The sequence below is a fragment of the Salvia miltiorrhiza genome, unplaced genomic scaffold (genome assembly GCF_028751815.1).
Source record: "Salvia miltiorrhiza cultivar Shanhuang (shh) unplaced genomic scaffold, IMPLAD_Smil_shh original_scaffold_209, whole genome shotgun sequence".
Taxonomy (NCBI): domain Eukaryota; kingdom Viridiplantae; phylum Streptophyta; class Magnoliopsida; order Lamiales; family Lamiaceae; genus Salvia; species Salvia miltiorrhiza.
The window spans coordinates 187,096-209,490 of NW_026651501.1; the positions used below are offsets into that span (position 1 = coordinate 187,096).

Here is a 22,395-nt window from a genome sequence, read left to right on the forward strand (position 1 = left end):
TGAATACAATATTTCATCATCTGTAGACTGCATGAATTACTAAACTGCATGTATGAATCATTAAAATCAATCATAAAATTAATATAACATGAACTAATTCGTGGTGAATCATCAATTGATTCATGCACATGTCATGAATGGATACATTATTGTGTATGAATTGAATATATACCTCACATACATAGTCTACCAACAGAGAAAGAAATTGAAAACTTACAATAGCAGTATAAGAGATTTCGTGTTGTGTATATATCGAGCAATCCAATTGATATTGTTTAACAACAACCATTATGCTAGATAAATACACAATACCGCTATAACAAGAAACAAATTAGAGTGACGTACCAAACGACTCCATCTCCCTTTTCAAGCAACGAACCGATTAAATGAAATTCAGATTTTCTGAGTTTTCGGACTAGAGATTTTGGATATGCAGAAATTTTAGTAGAAGGTTTAAAGGTATTTCAGTTTTAGGTTATCGTATTTAATGAAATAAGATTTGGTTTAGACATGGAAAAAATATGTTAAAAAAAAAAAACAAATCATTGTAATCAATTTTTTTCTATCTAAAATGACGTGACTAGCCTCTAGTGCTTGTAACGTGTATTTTGATGGAGGATTTAAGGATCAAATCTGATCGTAGGATATATGGAAATCAATGGGTGATAAGTGTTCCTATTTTATACAAAAAAAACTGTTTTTATTTTAGCCCAACTCTCTCTCTATATATATATATATATATATATATTAATTTGTGAGTATGGTGTGATAAACTTAAACTAATATTATATAATAAAATAAAATACAAATATAAATCTTTTTTAGGTATGGAAATTGATTAAAAATTTAGAAAAAAATAAGAACGAATGAAAATTGAAGAAAATTAAAATAGAGTGATTATACGGCGCCACGTAGGATATGGTTTATTTTGCTATTATATACTCCCTCCGTCCCACGAATCTTGACACGTATTAATTTTTGGATCGTCCCACGAATCTTTACGTACATTTCCAAATAAGATAATAATTATTGTCTTCTCTCTCCTACTTTATCACTTTTATTACCTTCTCTCTCCAACGTTATCACTCTTATAACCTTATCTCTCATACTTTATCACTTTTATACTTTATTAACTACACACTTAAAACATTAACCTATAACTCCTTAATTTCTGTACCGAAATCAAACGTGTCAAGATTCGTGGAACGGGGGGAGTATATATAGATAGATTGGGCATATGCATGTATTTTATTTATTTATAACAATTTGTTGAAGAATATCTTTTCTAAAAAATGAATTGACATTTGAATTGATTGCTTTTCGTGGCTTAATTTATTGGTATACTTTATTTAAGTTTTAGTCACACTTGGAACAATCTCAATTAAGTGGGTATAAGGATTCCTATTCTGGATGCCATCATTTTATTAAGTTAAATTTTTTGGATGAAAAAAAGGTGGATTGTGAGGCATGATTAGTTCTTGTTGGTCATTGAGTTTATATATATAAGAAAAGTTGGTATGAATTCAGGCGTTTGAAAATAGACGAATGGACCCTCGAAGTGCTAATGTGTTTTAATTTGGTTGGGTTCCGATAATCAAATAGATATGTAGGATTTATAATTAAATGGATATGTTGGATTTATCGAATAGTTTTATACAATTATTTAATAGTACAGACTTTATCTAATAGTTTTATACGATTATTTAATAGTATAGAATTTATCTATAAATTTTATATGATTTTTTAATAGTTTTTAAATGTAAAAATTGATTAGAAATGTATAAATAAATAAGAATGAATGAGAATTGAGAAAAATTAGAATGAAGTGATTATACGATGTCACGTAGGATATGATTTATTTTGCTATATATAATGTAAAAATTGATGATTTGTCTCAACAGTCTTCAAGTTTTACTGGTGGAGTAAGCTCATTCCTACAAATTTTTATCTTTTCATGTCTTCATATATTCAATAAGAAAAGTGTTTATATATATATATATATATATATATATATATATATATATATATAACATCTAATATTTGAAATTTAATTAATTAAATAAACTCTGATTTAAGAGTGGGAGAATATATTAATTAGAGAGTGACATATGGCGATTGGTATTGGAGAAGGCAGATGTAGAACTCTTGTCTCATTTGGTTTTAAGCTATAAGAGCACATAGTAGAATTTCTACAACCCAAATTTAGAAATTATATTTAGTAGTATTTTTTTTTTATGCTCTTTCTTGTTGTGATGACAAGAAATTCGTCTTCATTGGATAATACAAATTGACGAAACAAAGTTGCTGATATATGGGCTCCAGACTTCCGCGTTATCTCTCTCCTAAAACAGATTAAATTATCCTTCTCAGCCACATCAAGCTTCTCCAGATTATGTTTTTCCACTCCCTCCCTCCAAAAAAAAATAAATAAATAAACTTTAGGAATAGATTATATAAATAATTGAGTTTAATATATGTAAAACATAAAATAACAATATTTCAAAATGATGTCAGCTCTCTCTCTGCTGACCAATGGCGAAGTCAGAAATTTAGTCCGGATCCTGAATCCTTTTTTTGGCATCCTATATAATTTGGGCATTTTTTTACTAAAAGATAAATTTTTGCTACACTATACTCTAATTACACAAACTTTTACTACATTATATTCTAACACAATTTTCTTATATATACTAGCAAAGGTTTATATATATTTATCCACCCTGACATTTTGGGGGACCTTAGGCGAAAAGAAAAAAATGGGTCCCTCTCCGTTCGATTGTTCCTGCAGCTAGCAGGGGTATGTTGTGCCGGAGTAGGCAGGAGTAGTGAGTAGGGCCTACCCTTGAGAGAGTTTTTGTGAGATTGAGAGGAGAGCAAAGTGAAGAGAGAGAAGAGAGAATACCAAAGGAATAGATTTTTTATTTTTTATCGAGAGTATGAGATAAAAGAGAGGAATTGAGAGAAATTAAACAAAATTAAAAATGAGACACAAAGTGAGACACAAAATGTGGTACACTATAAATCTCATTCCGCAATTGAGTATTGCATTTGTTGATTGCGTTTTGGAATATATTTTTTTTTATGTTGGTTTTCTACAGACTTCTTCAGATAAAATAGGGTTAAATGTATATACTCTCTCCGTCCCACGAATCTTGACATGTTTGGTTTTGGCACGGGAATTAAGAAGTTGTAGATTAGTGCTTTAAGTGTGTAGATAATAAAGTATAAAAGTGATAAAATATGAAAGAGAATGTAATAAGAGTGGATTTTTAAAATGACCACTTTCATATTGTAAAATTAAAAATTGTCCACTAAGATAAAAATATTAAAAAATGGCCACTGTTACCAAAATACCCTTCCACATTAAAAATTAAAAAAATGTCCACTTTACATCACCCCTTTAAAAAATCCCGCAATTCACAACCAGTGTAAATTCACAACCAAAATTTTTTGGTTGTGAATTCACACTGGTTGTGAATTGAGAATTCAATTCACAACCAGTCGAATTCACAACCAGAATTTTTTGTTTGTGAATTCACAACTAATCGAATTCACAGTCAAAATTTAATTCACAACTAGTCGAACTCACAGCCAAAATTTAATTCACAACCAAAATTTAATTCACAACTAGAATTTTTTGGTTGTGAATTCACAACAAACGAATTCACAACCAAAATTTAATTCACAACCAGATTTATGTTGGTTGTGAATTCACAATTAGTCGAATTCACAACCTGAATTTAATTCACAACTAGAATTTATTTTGGTTGTGAATTCAAGTAGTTGTGAATTTGAGTTTTTAAAGTTTGAATTCACAATTAAAACTGTAATTTATTTTGATTGTGAATTTATAGATTTGGTTGTGAATTCATAAATGTGGTCGTGAATTCAAGAACATTAAATTGTGAATTTAAGAACATTAAAAAAAATAATTATACAGCTCAATCAAATTGTTATACAACACCAAAATACAACAACTCAATCTACCATCAAAATACATCAATTCCTCTAAATCAACAATCCAAATACAACAAAATATTATCCGAATCAATTCAACCTACAATCAAAATACAACAATTCCTTCGAATCAACAATCTCAGCATTCAATCTCCAAATCAACAATCTCAACAGATCTTAGAACGAAAATCATTCACATGTAAGATGGCAGGAATAAGACCCATTATATTACTTATTCCATAAAATTTGATATCATGGCCAAAAACCCATTTCGATCTTCACAAAAAAAGGGAAGTCCTAAATTTAAACGAATTCTGGACATGCTCATGTCCTTACAATCAATTCATTCAATGTTTCTATTTACTCCAAAATGAAGATGAAGCAATGCCTGAAAACGTTTTCTATAAAACCATCCTTGAAGCAATAACAGAGCAACTACACCCCTTGTCGTAGTTACCACACCATCGTCGGCGTCGCGCCATCGGCCGCCCTATTTCTCCCCTCTCTCGGTTTCTCTCGTTCATCAGTTGTAGCGCGTTCGATTGCACTTCGTTCCGCCGCCTATAGCAGCGCCGTTTGTCACAACATCGCCGTCGAGACTCCAACCACCGCCTGATGAAATCTGCTTCAACGTGCCGTCGATTCCAATCTGCTACTTCAGCGATGCCCTCGGCGACAGAGCCTCCTCTGTCACGACCGGACTTAATTAAGGATAATTATACCGGGAAACCATGACTAAGGGAGGGAGATAAGAAGCGGGAGTAGAAAAGGGAAATAAATAAATAGAGAAGGATCGTATTTTTCATTAATAACGAAGGAAACATCTAATATATATAACGAAGGTTTAGTTGTAATGATTCGATTGAACTAGTAAGTTCGAATATTTCCAACTTAGCCAAAATAACATAAGACTTCTTTGAGTACACAGCGGAAGTAATAAGGTTTCTGATTACATGTATGAAGACATGTACCCAAGAGTTTTTCAAAATATATATATACTGTCGAGACAAAAGAAATTCCTGCTCGTCACTTCATCACCATCGGCTACTGCTCAACCTGCACATTTAGAAATACATGCAGGGCTGAGTACAAAGGTACTCAGTGGGCACATATGCCTACTATGAAATATAACATACTTCGTAAAGTTGTAAATTGTCATGCCATCATAAACAGTACAGCAAGGGAGTTTTTCGCTAAAGGCCCAAGCTTACTAAATTCATTTGTGATTCTTAAAGTTCGTCTGCAGACTAAGTTCTCTTGTAATCTATCATATCTGAAACTTTGTGCCGGAGAGGTGGCCACCTCTCACGAACACTTGACCGGCCAACCCGCTAGATGACTCACGGTCACTGGTGTACACTAGCCCTGGCAGGATAGCTATCAACTGCTCAGGACCCGAATTCGATTACATAACACATCAGATAGATATCATACCAAAATTTAAACATTTATGGCAAGACAACAGTTGAAATAATTTTCAGTTTAAAGATTTTGTAACTGAATAACTTATTAAATTGTAACATTAAACTCATTTGATATATATGAAAGTAATGCCCACCTGTTAGCAAAGCTTTACTACAGATTAATGACTCCTTGACGAGCTCTTATTCTTGCTCTCGACCTTTAATCCGAGAAAATAACGTAAGACTTTAAATCGAGGAAAAATTCTCAATTAAATGAGAATGCGCAATTTAACTATGCATGAATCTCGTATGCATGAACTATTATTCTGAGATAATAATCAGGGAATTCTCTATTGTTAATCCAGATTATCGGATTTAAACAAAAGCTAAGTCTCGTCTCATGAAGCCGGATAATTAACAAAAATTAATCCGTTCTCTTCGGGGTGTTCTAATCCGTCAATTAAATAAACCCCGCTCCTCGTAGTCAAAAGAAAATAAATAAATACTTCAGCTTATTCGCTTTATAACCTCATAATTAATCGGCTTAATAAATAGGAATAAGTAATGTTATAAGATTAAATAATTAAAAGGCTCAACATAAGGCAGCCTAATAATTAATTAAGTAAAAATGGGCTTGAATAATTAACATGAGAGGCCCAATTGAAAATATTCATCGGCTCAAGTAATTAAATAAATCTTGGCCCAATAAATAAATAATTAACAGTTGGGCTAAGTTTAAATCAAGTATGCAAGGCCCAACTGCAATTAAATAAATAAGGTCCAACTGAAATAATCGTTCAACCCATTCTACTCTATTAAAATCGGCCCAAATGAAACAATAACCGGCCCAACAATATACATATGGAATTTGGAAATAGAAGTCTATTAATAATAATATCTCAGCCCAATTCTTATAGAATAATTAAAGCCCATCTTTTTAAAATAATTCGGCCCAAAAACAATTACTATAGGAGCCCAAAATTAAACAAAACAGGAGCCCAATTCATACAAAAATGCAGTTGGGTTTTAAATAAAAGAATCGGCCCAGAGAGTTATATAATTCGGCCCAAAGTAAAATAAATCAAAGCCCAATTTTCGGCCCAATTACAATTAAAAGGGAAAAGCCCAAATTAAATAAATAACAAAGGCCCATTAAACTAAAGCCTAAGGAAATGGCCCAACCCTCTTATTCACCCAACTCGTCTCTCTCTTTCTCTCAATCCGTCGACCCCCTCCCTCTCTTTTCTCTCTCGTTCTCAGCCCACCAAATCCGGCCAGCACGACGTCACCACCTCCATCGTTCCCTCCGGCGGTGACACGACCGCTAGCTGCTTCTCCATCTCCCTCTGTTGGCAACGGCGAGGCGCCGCTGCCGCCCCCTTGTTCTCCTGTTCTCTCCCTCTCTTTCGGCCCTCTGGCTCAACTCCGGCAAAGCAAACTCGCCGCCGCCGCGGCATTTCTGGAGATCCGCGAGCGCCCGCCGCTGTCACTGAGCAACCGGCGAATGGTTGGCAGCGTCGTCTCGCTCTCTCCTCCGCCAGAGCCCAAAATCGTGCCCTAGACTTCTGGAAATCGTCGCCGCGTTCTGGTCTCGGCCGCCTCCTCCGAGTCATTCCGGTCCCGATTCAGTCGTCCCTTCATCTCTAGCAAAGCAGAGGCCTGCTCACGGTTGCCTATTTCTGCGTCGTCGGCTGCCTTCGAGATTTCCGCCGCCTCCGTCGATTCCCCGAGCCCCAACGCCGCTGCTGCTACTGGAATCTTCGGCTTCGCCGTGCCGCTGCACTCCAGAATCGGCGAGATTTGCCGCTGCTGCGCACGAGTCCGGCGATCTCCGCCTCTTCTTCCTTGGGGTTGAACCCGGGGTTCACCTCGGCTCCGGAAGAAGTCGTGGGCACTGTACGGCTCCGGTGAGGGGTACTCTCCCATCTCTCCGAGCCTTCGACAAGCGGTAGAACAGCGCCCTCTTCCTGAAGTCCCGCGGAGCAGGGCAGTCAGCCCCCTCCTTTTTCCTCGCGGTTAGCGTCGACATCAACCGACATCCGTCCCCCTTCAATGAAAATCAGGTACAGCAAAATACCTTGAGTAAGCCTCTCTCTTCCCTCCTAAATGCTAAGTCCAGTAATACTCTGTTGTGAAGAAGAACTTCTAGTTTTTGGCAATTCATAGCTCAACTCTCTTGGCTCCTATATTACTAAATGCGAGAGATCAATACTAGTCATGTGATTGCATCTGTTTGATAAGAGCTCTTAATGCATTTGCCTCATGAAGAACATGTATATAAACTAACTTCCTGTGATTGCTAAGTCCCTTTATGCATACACTCATCTGTATACTCTGTATCTTATTCAAACATGGGATTGATGGTATGATGCATGCACTGGATTTGAAAAAAAACTGAGATGGTGTGAATACCTTGTGTATTTCGTGCTTGATTAGCTGATGCGTTTTCCTTTAGTTCAGTGGGGATTTGCTTGGAGTTTTGGATGCAGCAATTGAAGTCTCCTCCTCTCTTTCTTTCTTCGAATTCTGGTGAACTAAGGATGGATGTTGGCTGATATATTTGAGCACTCTACGGGGATGGTACAGAGGTAGGGTGGCTGTAGCATTGGTGTCTAAGGAAATGAATGCTTAGTTTTGTTGGCTGAACATTAAATGGGTGGAGGCGTAAGGTGGCTGATGGACCTTGCGTGAATTAAGGCTGCAGAGGGGAAATGTTGCTGTTGTAGCAACCCTTTTGCACACACATTTCATCTTCCTATTTTTCTTTTCCTTCTTTTGATAAAGTTTCTTACTTTCTCTTTTCCTTCTTTTTGACAAAGTAGCACTCCTTTCCCTTTTTTTCTTTTTGCACTAGATAGTAAATAGTAGTGTGGAAATGATTGTTGATGGTATTTGTTGGAGAGCATGCGTGTAGTATGCAATAGAGTAGGAAAGAGGACTATGATTGTAAGTGTTGAAAAGTCTTGAGGTGACAAATAGAATCCCATAGTAGTTTTTGTATCAATTGAGGATCTATAAATCTAATTTTTTTTTTTCGGATTCTACTAATCTTTATAAAGCCTCTGCGAATTAAATATCTAATTTAACTCGCTCTATTAGTCGGGATTAAAACCATGATTGAGTAAAGTAATAGATAGAAATAATATTTCGGTTATAAATAAAATAATAACTCGACTTCGCTAAGTCAATTATCATTTTGAAATAAATCATTGACTACTCAATAATTCAATCGTGGTCATCTCAGGTAATGGCATCTAATTCAGAACTCTGAGCTGAATTAACTGAATATTAAACACTGGATTAAATCAACTGAAATATGTAAAAATAAATATTGCATTTATTACTCTTAATCATAAAATAAAATAGCGGGCTACTACATACTACCCCTCTTAACAAAAATTTCGTCCCGAAATTTGCATATCATTGCAAAAAGGTTCTGGGTACTCTCTCATCTTGATTTCTGTCAGATTATCTCAATCATCTCTGGTCCTAAAATTCTCCTTTCACCTACTTTATCTCAGTAGAGTGGTGATCTATATTTTCTTCCATGCATTACCTCATAAGGCGCCATATTGATTGTTGCCTGATAACTATTATTGTAGGTAAACTCAATCGATGACATCACTGTTCATCACTTTCACCTTTGCCTTGTACTACTTTTAACGTATCTTCGAGAGTCTGAATTATTCTCTGAACCATCTATATGTTTGTGGGCAAAAGGTGGTACTGAAATTTAACCTTGTGCCTAATTTCTTCTACAAGTTCATACATAATCTGGATGTAAACTTCGAATCTCAGTCCAAAGTGATTGACACGAGCATACCGTGGAACGCACAATTTCTCAAACATATAATTGGCCTAACTTGTCTGATCCGTATGTGATCGATATTAATATAAAACGAGCTCATTTCGCAAGTCGCTCCATTATTACCCAGATGGCAGCACTCCCTCTTTTCGACTTCGTAAACTAGTCACGACATCTGTTGCAAAGTGCTCTAACTTCCATTATGAAATCTCCAATGGTTGAAATTTTCATATGGTCTATGGTACAAAGCCTTCACTCGTTGGCATGCTAGGCATCTCTCAACAAGTGTAGCTATATCTTTCCATCGGAATTCTTCTTTCAAGTCTTTGTACATTTTATACTTCCTGAGTGGCCAGTATATGGCGTGTCATGAGCTTCGCTCATTATCTCATCTCTGAATTGTTCATCGTGTGAACACACACAATCTTTGATCAACATCAACGCATTATCCACGTCTCATGATACGTCTCCTGATCTTATTGTTAAACGTATTTTCTCCAAGGTCTCATTCCCATTTTTTTTTTTTTTTTTTTTTTTCGCATTATCAGCTTTCCTATAAAGTTGGGTGTTATTACCATCGTGGCAATAATCCCTTCTACAGATTCTAGTGGTTGAACCACTTCTAAATTCATTCTACTAAAATCTTTCATGGGTTCCTCTTCCTGAGTGAGGGGAGATCCCAACTTAAGTTGAGTCTTACGACTCAAGGAGTCGTCTACCTTGTTAGCTTTGCCTGGGTGGTAGTTAATACTACAGTCGCGGTCCTGCGCTAGTTCGAGCCATCTTTACTGTCTCATGTTAAGGTCTTCTTGCAAAAAAAATATCTCGAAAAAAGTATTTCAAACTTTTATGGTCTTTACTGCAGTTAATTCTAGTTTATGAGTTGGCTAGTTCAATTCATGTGGTTAATGCCATCGTGATGCGTATGTTGCCACTCTTCCTTCTTGCGTTAACATGCAACTAAGTACTCTCCTTGGACACGTCTGTATAAATCATATATTCTTTGTTAGCTACTGGAACAGCTATGGTTAACTTCTCCTTGAGCTTCTTGAATTTTTTTTTTTTTTTTTTTTTTTTTTTTTTTTTTTTTTTTCACATACTCTTGTCCAAAGAAATTTAATTCCCTTCCTGAGTAATAGGGTCATTGGTCTTGCTATTTTGGAAAATCCTTCTATGAATCTCTGATAGCAACTTGCTAGTTCCAAGAAACTTCTTATCTCATTAGGGTTAGTAGGCGATTTCCATTCGCGCATCGCTTGCACTTTCTCAGGGTCCACTTTAATCCCTTCTGATGACACAATATGTCCTAAAAACGTGACTTCGCTGAGCCAAAACTCGCACTTGCTGAATTTGGCATAAAGGCGCTCCGTCCTCAACGTTTCTAGGATAATTTTCAAATGTTCCTCATGGTCTTTCTCTTTTTTTTTTTTTTTCGAGTAGATCAGGATGTCATCTATGAATACCAAAACAAATTTGTCTAAGTACGGATGGAACACCCGATTCATGAGGTCCATGAACACGGCTGGCGCGTTGGTTAGCCCGAATGGCACAACTACAAATTCGTAGTGGTCATACCTAGTTCGAAACGCCGTCTTAGGTACATCTTCTGGTCGAATCTTTAGCTGGTGATAACCAGACCGCAAATCAATCTTCGAGAACACGCTTGCTCCCTTGAGCTGGTCGAAAAGGTCATCTATCCTTGGTAAAGGATATTTGTTCTTAAGTGTCACTTTGTTCAGTTCTCTATAGTCTATGCACATTCGCAATGTGCCATCCATTTTCTTCATGAAAAGTACGGGTGCACCCCAAGGTGATACACTTGGCCTAATGAATCCAAGTTCCAAAAGTTCTTGCAGTTGTATCTTGAGTTCTTCCAACTCTTTAGGAGCCATCCGGTACGGTGCCTTTGAAGTGGGAGCTGCCCCGGGCTCCAAATCAATGGTAAACTCAATTGGTCTGTCCGGTGGTGGCCCTGACAGAATCTCTGGAAATACATCTGAAAATTCCCGTACAATTGCTACATCTTCTATGCCCTTCTCAGCTCCAAGTTCTCCGTGTAAATACACGAGGTAGGCTGGGTGTCCCTTCTTCATCATTTTCGTTGCTTGTAGGGCGGAGATGATCATCTTTCTTCTCCCCATACTAATTCCGTGGAAATGTGACGGTTTCCTTCCTGGAGATCGGAATGATATCCGTCTTTCATTACATAGGATGGTGGCGTAATTCTCAGCCAGCCAGTTCATTCCTAGAATTATGTCCACGTCTCCCATCGGTATAACATACGAGTTGTTCACTCCAACTTGAATAATTTTTATGCTTAGCTCTAAATTCAAGCACACATGTGCTATTATTGTTGTTGTTGCTATCGCTGGTGTGGTTACTGCTCTTGGTATGGTTGGGCAAAGCTTGGGTTGCTCAAATGCAGATTCTGAACAGGCGAGTTTAGCCTGAGACCCACCCTTTGTTGCTTATTCGGGTAACGATTTGTATAATGTTCATTCCAGTTACTATGCAACAACCTTCATTACCAGTCCTGGAGAGTTTCCTATGGTTCTTGTTCCACTTTGGGCAGGGTGGAGTCACATACTTGTTATCCCCCATCTGTTTTGAGGTGTCATAGCTACGTTGCTGTGACGTCTGCCCCTGCCATGGCCCTTTCCTTAGCTTGGCCAGGGTTACTATATCCCATTCTTTTTTTTTCTTTCTCAAAAGTTTTGAGCCCGAGTTTGTGGAGGTGCAGACGTAGGCGCAGTTGCTGGTCTCTCTCCCAGTATTGTTGCCTCAATGCCTAACGCTTTGCTAAGCGATTCCACGTAAGACGATCCACCATAGCTTGCCAAAGCCATTCTAATCTCGGGCCTCAGTCCGACACAGAATTCTTTTAACCATCTTTTCATATGTGTCTACTTGCTCTAGCGCATATCTTGATGTATCGCAGAACATCATGTCGGATGGAGTAATTTTTGTTCTTCCCTGCTTCGGATTGTAAAATTCCATTTCTTTTCTTTTTGCAATAGCTTTTGGGTGTATACTTGTCATATATTCCAGTCTTAAACTATTCCCACGTTAAATTCCCTAACTGCTCAGGTGTCATTGTCTTCTTCCTTGCTTCCCACCATAAGTCAGTTGAAAGGATACGCGAGACGTTCCTGCGTAAGAAATTGAAGATGCGCTCACTAGCTTCTCAGCCTTCGTAGGATCTCCTATCTTATCGAAGACAAGTGGATTTTCTCGTAGAAATAGTTATTCTATTCTACATTTTTGTTGTATGGCTAGTGGGGCTTGTTCTGGCCCCGGTACTGGGCTTTTTCCATTATCTCGGGGAAATTTTTTTTTTTTTTTTTTTTTTCCTCCTCTCGGACACCCTCATTTGGTGGCATACTGATGAGTTGACATATAGTCATTAACGCATTATAAAACATACAGATGCATATCATCACTTCTGTAAATTGTTTCTTGATTTTCAAATCTTGTTCGGACTCTTTCTCATGCAAGTATATAAGTAACACGTGGCAGAAGTGACTTGCCGCAAAACACCAAATAGGTTGCTGAATAGACATAGGAAATTTACATCAATAAAGACTATTTCATTAACATTTGGATATAGATCTACTCATCTATCCAAGTACTACACGTGGTGGACTGGTTGTCTAGCAGTTATCACAAAAGAACTTAGTCACATTACGCCCTGTGAACCAGCGTTTCAGTACTAGTACTAGTCAAACAACTAAGCCAGCATAAGGGCATAAAAAGCATCAGAACAATCAACATTTCTGAAAAACACAAATAACGTTCTACTAAATCCATAAGAGATGGTCTAGTTGGATCACGTGCTTGACCCTTCGGTCGAGGCATACGTGCTAGATGGATTTAATCTGGTGAATACTTGTTTGTCTTTAGGTCACCGAAAATCTACTAACAACTAATAAACCACAATGATTTAAATCACAAAAGACAATTTGGCAAAGTGTTTCAACAATTTTGTCAAACAATTGAAAAGGAATGACCTTAGGGTAGAAATGAATTGACTAAAAGGTCGAAACGAAATGACCTAATAATTTGAACCCGCTTGGCTTTTCAGATGAAAGTTTAAATATATAGGTTTAGAGACCCATATATGACGACTACTGAGATTTTGTTCATGTGGACTGGCCAGGTCCAACATAATTATTTCTCAGTCACACGGAATTACTTTTCCGAACTTGGTAACTCTTTGTTTATTGGGCTGCAAAAGGTACTTCTGGTCTCAGATCTCTACTTTTTTTTTTTTTTTTTTCACATCTAAAATTTATCATTGAAAATACGCTGAAGCTTCCCAAGCTTGGGGTCTTCTTCCTAAAATCAACACTTTCTTAAAATCTTCTTTACACGAAACAAGACCATTTAAACGCATTCGACCTTATTCAATATTCATCCTTTGAACTATCTTAATATCGTACTTCTTGTATCTAGCGTTCATTCTCATAATGCTTGTAATGCATTTATGTAATTCGAAGCACTCTCTCACGCCTTTACAGGAAATGGATTTTGCATCTCTGAGCATCTTTGCAAGGTATGTGTCAGCACACACAATACTAAATCATGGAACGACTTTAGTTATTGCTTTCATTCTGATTACTAAACTGGATGTTTCACTCGAGACGTTCTAACCGGGGAAATGTCCCTGATCATCTAATGTATGTATACTTAACTTGAGTATACTCTCAGGGTCTCATTAGAATCTCAATATATTGACTTTAGCATCGAACCGTTGTCGATACTTCTAGCTCTTGTTAAACTCCAAACCATCTTCGGGAACTCCTATCGTCTTACGCACTTGTGTAGATTTCTCTGGTCAATTATAATGGTCGGTAACTTCTAGTTACCCACGTCACATCTCATCTTTCCGGTTCGTAGTAGGCAATCATAATCAATAGGGGTTCTAAATCATGCTCGTGTGTAATGTAATTGGTAACTGTAGTAAAAAGTTCCGAATATCTGAAGTTGTAAGGTGACAGTTCTAATTGCAACACTATAACATCTTTACACAAAGCTTTATGACTCTATGTGAGTCTAATTCTGAAGTTCAATCATAAATCATGAAGGTTCTCTTCACGCCATAACTGGTGATAATTGAGGGGTTTAAAATGAGGCTTAGCTCATTACACAACTGCTAGCTAATTACATAAGTCACACTTATCGCTATGAGCAATGTCTCAAGTAAGTTCTTATCGGATAAGGCAATAGTTGGTTCGGTATTCTGCCACTTGTGAACAGCCCGAACAAGGACTATGCCCATGTCACCGACTCATGTGTGACACTCTTCTTTTCATCTCATCTCATTAAATTCTCGCGTCTCTTGAAGTGATAATTGATTTTTTTTTTTTCTTTCTTTCAGGGCTCCTCACTATAGCTATAGTGAGATATAACTGAGTTTCTAGTTTCTACTGTTCTTCTCGTAACAGTGATCATGCATTCTCAACGCATCTAAGTTCATTGAGATATCTAATCCATCAAAAAGCATAAAACTGGCATGTAAGCATCGGTACATTCGCATGAAACGTGAACTTTTCAACGTTTTAAAATCATTACCACCTTCTTTCTTGCTGAGCATGACGATGTGATGAAATGATGAGCTTTGGTTGACTGACTCATATATACTAGTGATCATACTAGAAAAATGGGCTAACTCTAGGGTTCAGAGCAAAGGAACTGCTCTGATACCACTCTGTCACGACCGGACTTAATTAAGGATAATTATACCGGGAAACCATGACTAAGGGAGGGAGATAAGAAGCGGGAGTAGAAAAGGGAAATAAATAAATAGAGAAGGATCGTATTTTTCATTAATAACGAAGGAAACATCTAATATATATAACGAAGGTTTAGTTGTAATGATTCGATTGAACTAGTAAGTTCGAATATTTCCAACTTAGCCAAAATAACATAAGACTTCTTTGAGTACACAGCGGAAGTAATAAGGTTTCTGATTACATGTATGAAGACATGTACCCAAGAGTTTTTCAAAATATATATATACTGTCGAGACAAAAGAAATTCCTGCTCGTCACTTCATCACCATCGGCTACTGCTCAACCTGCACATTTAGAAATACATGCAGGGCTGAGTACAAAGGTACTCAGTGGGCACATATGCCTACTATGAAATATAACATACTTCGTAAAGTTGTAAATTGTCATGCCATCATAAACAGTACAGCAAGGGAGTTTTTCGCTAAAGGCCCAAGCTTACTAAATTCATTTGTGATTCTTAAAGTTCGTCTGCAGACTAAGTTCTCTTGTAATCTATCATATCTGAAACTTTGTGCCGGAGAGGTGGCCACCTCTCACGAACACTTGACCGGCCAACCCGCTAGATGACTCACGGTCACTGGTGTACACTAGCCCTGGCAGGATAGCTATCAACTGCTCAGGACCCGAATTCGATTACATAACACATCAGATAGATATCATACCAAAATTTAAACATTTATGGCAAGACAACAGTTGAAATAATTTTCAGTTTAAAGATTTTGTAACTGAATAACTTATTAAATTGTAACATTAAACTCATTTGATATATATGAAAGTAATGCCCACCTGTTAGCAAAGCTTTACTACAGATTAATGACTCCTTGACGAGCTCTTATTCTTGCTCTCGACCTTTAATCCGAGAAAATAACGTAAGACTTTAAATCGAGGAAAAATTCTCAATTAAATGAGAATGCGCAATTTAACTATGCATGAATCTCGTATGCATGAACTATTATTCTGAGATAATAATCAGGGAATTCTCTATTGTTAATCCAGATTATCGGATTTAAACAAAAGCTAAGTCTCGTCTCATGAAGCCGGATAATTAACAAAAATTAATCCGTTCTCTTCGGGGTGTTCTAATCCGTCAATTAAATAAACCCCGCTCCTCGTAGTCAAAAGAAAATAAATAAATACTTCAGCTTATTCGCTTTATAACCTCATAATTAATCGGCTTAATAAATAGGAATAAGTAATGTTATAAGATTAAATAATTAAAAGGCTCAACATAAGGCAGCCTAATAATTAATTAAGTAAAAATGGGCTTGAATAATTAACATGAGAGGCCCAATTGAAAATATTCATCGGCTCAAGTAATTAAATAAATCTTGGCCCAATAAATAAATAATTAACAGTTGGGCTAAGTTTAAATCAAGTATGCAAGGCCCAACTGCAATTAAATAAATAAGGTCCAACTGAAATAATCGTTCAACCCATTCTACTCTATTAAAATCGGCCCAAATGAAACAATAACCGGCCCAACAATATACATATGGAATTTGGAAATAGAAGTCTATTAATAATAATATCTCAGCCCAATTCTTATAGAATAATTAAAGCCCATCTTTTTAAAATAATTCGGCCCAAAAACAATTACTATAGGAGCCCAAAATTAAACAAAACAGGAGCCCAATTCATACAAAAATGCAGTTGGGTTTTAAATAAAAGAATCGGCCCAGAGAGTTATATAATTCGGCCCAAAGTAAAATAAATCAAAGCCCAATTTTCGGCCCAATTACAATTAAAAGGGAAAAGCCCAAATTAAATAAATAACAAAGGCCCATTAAACTAAAGCCTAAGGAAATGGCCCAACCCTCTTATTCACCCAACTCGTCTCTCTCTTTCTCTCAATCCGTCGACCCCCTCCCTCTCTTTTCTCTCTCGTTCTCAGCCCACCAAATCCGGCCAGCACGACGTCACCACCTCCATCGTTCCCTCCGGCGGTGACACGACCGCTAGCTGCTTCTCCATCTCCCTCTGTTGGCAACGGCGAGGCGCCGCTGCCGCCCCCTTGTTCTCCTGTTCTCTCCCTCTCTTTCGGCCCTCTGGCTCAACTCCGGCAAAGCAAACTCGCCGCCGCCGCGGCATTTCTGGAGATCCGCGAGCGCCCGCCGCTGTCACTGAGCAACCGGCGAATGGTTGGCAGCGTCGTCTCGCTCTCTCCTCCGCCAGAGCCCAAAATCGTGCCCTAGACTTCTGGAAATCGTCGCCGCGTTCTGGTCTCGGCCGCCTCCTCCGAGTCATTCCGGTCCCGATTCAGTCGTCCCTTCATCTCTAGCAAAGCAGAGGCCTGCTCACGGTTGCCTATTTCTGCGTCGTCGGCTGCCTTCGAGATTTCCGCCGCCTCCGTCGATTCCCCGAGCCCCAACGCCGCTGCTGCTACTGGAATCTTCGGCTTCGCCGTGCCGCTGCACTCCAGAATCGGCGAGATTTGCCGCTGCTGCGCACGAGTCCGGCGATCTCCGCCTCTTCTTCCTTGGGGTTGAACCCGGGGTTCACCTCGGCTCCGGAAGAAGTCGTGGGCACTGTACGGCTCCGGTGAGGGGTACTCTCCCATCTCTCCGAGCCTTCGACAAGCGGTAGAACAGCGCCCTCTTCCTGAAGTCCCGCGGAGCAGGGCAGTCAGCCCCCTCCTTTTTCCTCGCGGTTAGCGTCGACATCAACCGACATCCGTCCCCCTTCAATGAAAATCAGGTACAGCAAAATACCTTGAGTAAGCCTCTCTCTTCCCTCCTAAATGCTAAGTCCAGTAATACTCTGTTGTGAAGAAGAACTTCTAGTTTTTGGCAATTCATAGCTCAACTCTCTTGGCTCCTATATTACTAAATGCGAGAGATCAATACTAGTCATGTGATTGCATCTGTTTGATAAGAGCTCTTAATGCATTTGCCTCATGAAGAACATGTATATAAACTAACTTCCTGTGATTGCTAAGTCCCTTTATGCATACACTCATCTGTATACTCTGTATCTTATTCAAACATGGGATTGATGGTATGATGCATGCACTGGATTTGAAAAAAAACTGAGATGGTGTGAATACCTTGTGTATTTCGTGCTTGATTAGCTGATGCGTTTTCCTTTAGTTCAGTGGGGATTTGCTTGGAGTTTTGGATGCAGCAATTGAAGTCTCCTCCTCTCTTTCTTTCTTCGAATTCTGGTGAACTAAGGATGGATGTTGGCTGATATATTTGAGCACTCTACGGGGATGGTACAGAGGTAGGGTGGCTGTAGCATTGGTGTCTAAGGAAATGAATGCTTAGTTTTGTTGGCTGAACATTAAATGGGTGGAGGCGTAAGGTGGCTGATGGACCTTGCGTGAATTAAGGCTGCAGAGGGGAAATGTTGCTGTTGTAGCAACCCTTTTGCACACACATTTCATCTTCCTATTTTTCTTTTCCTTCTTTTGATAAAGTTTCTTACTTTCTCTTTTCCTTCTTTTTGACAAAGTAGCACTCCTTTCCCTTTTTTTTCTTTTTGCACTAGATAGTAAATAGTAGTGTGGAAATGATTGTTGATGGTATTTGTTGGAGAGCATGCGTGTAGTATGCAATAGAGTAGGAAAGAGGACTATGATTGTAAGTGTTGAAAAGTCTTGAGGTGACAAATAGAATCCCATAGTAGTTTTTGTATCAATTGAGGATCTATAAATCTAATTTTTTTTTTTCGGATTCTACTAATCTTTATAAAGCCTCTGCGAATTAAATATCTAATTTAACTCGCTCTATTAGTCGGGATTAAAACCATGATTGAGTAAAGTAATAGATAGAAATAATATTTCGGTTATAAATAAAATAATAACTCGACTTCGCTAAGTCAATTATCATTTTGAAATAAATCATTGACTACTCAATAATTCAATCGTGGTCATCTCAGGTAATGGCATCTAATTCAGAACTCTGAGCTGAATTAACTGAATATTAAACACTGGATTAAATCAACTGAAATATGTAAAAATAAATATTGCATTTATTACTCTTAATCATAAAATAAAATAGCGGGCTACTACATCCTCGCCGCCACCGCCGCCGCTCGATTTCAGCGGATCTGCATCCGGTAATTTTCCTCCGCGCTCCGACATCGTCGCGGATGTTTCCACGATCTCCTGCGATTTAGATTGGCTGGCAGAGAGCCGCGCCGTCGTCGTCGATTCCAATCTGCCCGATCAGGATTCTATAAACTTCCATCAAGTTCTTGGGGAAAGAAGGCGAAATTCTCCGGATGACGCCATTGCTGCAGTGAAGAAAACTCGCGACCACGGCGATCTGAGCTCGAAGGGAGGGAGGGAGAGAGAGAGAGAAGGGGGAAGGGAGTACCGTGGAGAAGAGAGAGAAAGAGAGTGGAGAGAGAGAGAAGAGAATGAGAGAGGCGAAAGACGCTCGAGAGAAAGAGAGAGAGTATATATTTTTATAGAAGGGTATTTCTGTCTTTTCAATCAAAAAGTGGACAGTTTTTATTATTTTTATCTTAGTGGACAATTTTTATCTTTACAATATGAAAGTGGATAGTTTTATATATTAACTCATGTAATAAAGTGATAAAAGTAGGAGAGAGAATGTGATAAAGTATGAGAGAGAATGTAATAATCGTTACTCCCTCCGTCCACTAATGTCACGACCGGACCTAATTAAGGATAATTAAGCCGGGGAAACCGTGACTAATGGAGGGAGATTAGAAGCGGGGTAGAAAGGGGAATAATCAAACAAGAAAGGATCGCATTTCATCATTGTTAACAACATGGATATTTATTATAATATAACGGAGTTTTAGTCGTATAGACTCAAATAACTAGTAAGTTTAGATAACTCTGACTTAGCCAAAATAACATAAAACTTCTGAGTACGCAGCGGAATAAGGTTCTGATTACATGTATGAAGACATGTAACCCTAGAGTTCATTAATACATAATAAGACAAAAGAATCCCGCTCGTCACTTCACCACCGTCGGCAGCTGCTCAACCTGCACATTTAGAAATATATGCAGGGCTGAGTACAAAAGTACTCAGTGGGCACATATGCCTACTATGAAATATAACATGCTTCGTAAAGTTGTAAATTGTCATGCCATCATAAACAGTACAGCAAGGGAGTTTTTCGCTAAAAAGGCCCAAGCTTACTAAATTCATTTGTGATTCTTAAAGTTCGTCTGCAGACTAAGTTCTCTTGTAATCTATCATATCTGGAACTGTGTGCCGGAGAGGTGGCCACCTCTCACGGACACTTGACCGGCCAACCCGCTAGATGACTCACGGTCACTGGTGTACACTAGCCCTGGCAGGATAGCTATCAACTGCTCAGGACCCGAATTCGATTTCATAATAACTGGCAAAGCCACATCAGATAGATATCATACCAAACATTGAAACATTTATGGCAAGACAACAGTTGAAATAATTTTCAGTTCAAAGATTTTGCAATGAAATAACTGTTCAAACATAACATTAAACTCATTTGATATATATGAAAGTAACCCACCTGATAGTGATTTTCTGTGATACAAAAGCTCCTCAACTGATTATTAATCTCGTGCTTGACCTTTATTACGAGAATATAAATAAGATACTGCTCGAGTAAAATCCTCAATTATTGAGAATACAGAAGTAATGATGCATGATTCTTATGCATGAATTATTATTCTGAAATAATAATTAGGGAATTTCTATTGTTAATCCAAGCTATCGGATTTAAACAAAAGCTAAGTCTCGTCTCATGAAGCCGGATAATTAACTAAAATTAATCTATTCTCTTCAGGGTGTTATACTCCACTGATTAAATAATCCCGCTCTATGTGAACTAACTCGGCTTATTCATTACATAACCTCGTAGGAATTTATCGGCTTATCAAATATGAATGGAAATAATAATATAATTTCAAATAATTAAAAGGCTCAACATAAGGCAACCTAATAATTAATTAAATGGAAGTGAGCTTGAATAATTAACATGAGAGGCCCAATTGAAATAATTCATCGGCTCAAGTAATTAAATAAATCTTGGCCCAATAAATAAATAAATAATTTGATTAACTGGGCTTAATTAAATAAATCAAACGAGGCCCAGCTGAAATAAAATAACTAAGGCCCAACTGAAATGATACAGCAGCTCAATTAAGTGAATAGTCAAAGGCCCATATAAATAAAATCAGAGGCCCAATTTATAATTAAAATCGGCCCAATTACAATAAATACAACAAAGCCCAAAAATAAATAAATAATGAAGCCCAAAGAAAAATAAAGGCCCAAATTTTCGGCCCAACTCAAGCCCACTGAAAATTAAAACAAAATCGGCCCACTGAAACGAAGCCCAAATAAAGAGTCCAACATAATTAAATAAAATCCGGCCCAATGAAATGGCCCAACTTTAATTAAAATAGAAGCCCAATTTAAATTAAATGGAAGAAGCCCAATTTAAATAAAATATTAGCCCATCTCCACATAACTCTCGGTTCTCTCTCTCTGTAAAACCAATCTCGCCTTTCAGCCGAGGCGCCGCCGTCGCCTCTCCGAGCCGGCAAGATCGACGGCGAGACTTATCTTCTCTTCTCTCTCTCGCTTCCTCCTCACTTCACCATATCAGCCAACTTAATCGAGCCCTAATTTTCCATGAATTCAAAATCGTCTCTGTCGCCGCTGCTACTTCCGGCGAACAGCCGGGGTCTCACTCGATCTTCTGCGTCGGCTCTTCTTCCCAATTCGCTGAAGGAAAGCAGAAGCCTTAATCTTCCCCGCGGATTTTGAACCGCTGCTGCTACACGATTTCCGGCGAACAGGGGAGAGTCCGCCGTTGTTGTCGCTGTTCCCGGCGAAGGGTGTCGCCTCGTCTCCTCCTCAGAGCAGTTCAGTCCCGATTCAGACGTCAAGGCAGGGAGTCGAGCCCTGGTTCTCCTCTACTTTTGCTTCTGGTTTTCGATCCTCCGCCTCCGCCATGGAACCGGCGAACGGCGCCGCTGCTGCTGTGCATCTCCGTCAGACTCTGATGGCTGGTAGCCGTTCTATTGCTGCTACGGCCTGGAGTCGGTCGGCCTCGCTCATCTTCTGCTCTAGCCGTGCAGTGGCCGCTGCTGGTGGTCAGCCTTCTCCCTATCTCTCCCTCTCGATCCGGCCTCAGCCGAAGCGGGTGCCGCCGCCGCTGCCGTCCGTGGAAGACCGGCGAGCGCCTCCTCTTCCTTCCAAGGTCGATCTCTCATCTGATCTCTCTCAATTCAAAACCGGCCGCTCGGCCTCTCTCCTCTCACCGAGATTCTGTTCGGCCACCGACTGCTCCGGCCGGCGTCGTGGCTATTCTGATGCAGGCGAGACGACGAGAGTTCGCCGCCTTCTCCCTCCGTTCCAGCAGTTGGGTTTCAGCAGATGCTTGGGCAGTCGGCCCTTCCCCATCTAAAAGCTAAGTCTAATCTCTCTCTCCAATCCATTTACTAATCTAGTTTCTGTGAGTTCTT

General features: G+C 38.7%; 2 long non-coding RNA genes across 2 annotated transcripts; both read left to right on the forward strand.

The window, feature by feature from the left end:
• Positions 1–7,378: 7,378 nt before the first annotated feature.
• LOC131003366 (uncharacterized) lies at positions 7,379–8,402 on the forward strand. The gene is made up of 2 exons (XR_009094613.1): positions 7,379–7,423; positions 7,821–8,402. It is a non-coding gene; the product is annotated as an uncharacterized LOC131003366 (long non-coding RNA).
• Positions 8,403–17,606: 9,204 nt separating this feature from the next.
• Positions 17,607–18,633, forward strand: LOC131003367 (uncharacterized). Its single transcript, XR_009094614.1, has 2 exons — positions 17,607–17,651; positions 18,049–18,633. It is a non-coding gene; the product is annotated as an uncharacterized LOC131003367 (long non-coding RNA).
• The last annotated feature ends 3,762 nt before the right edge of the window (positions 18,634–22,395 follow it).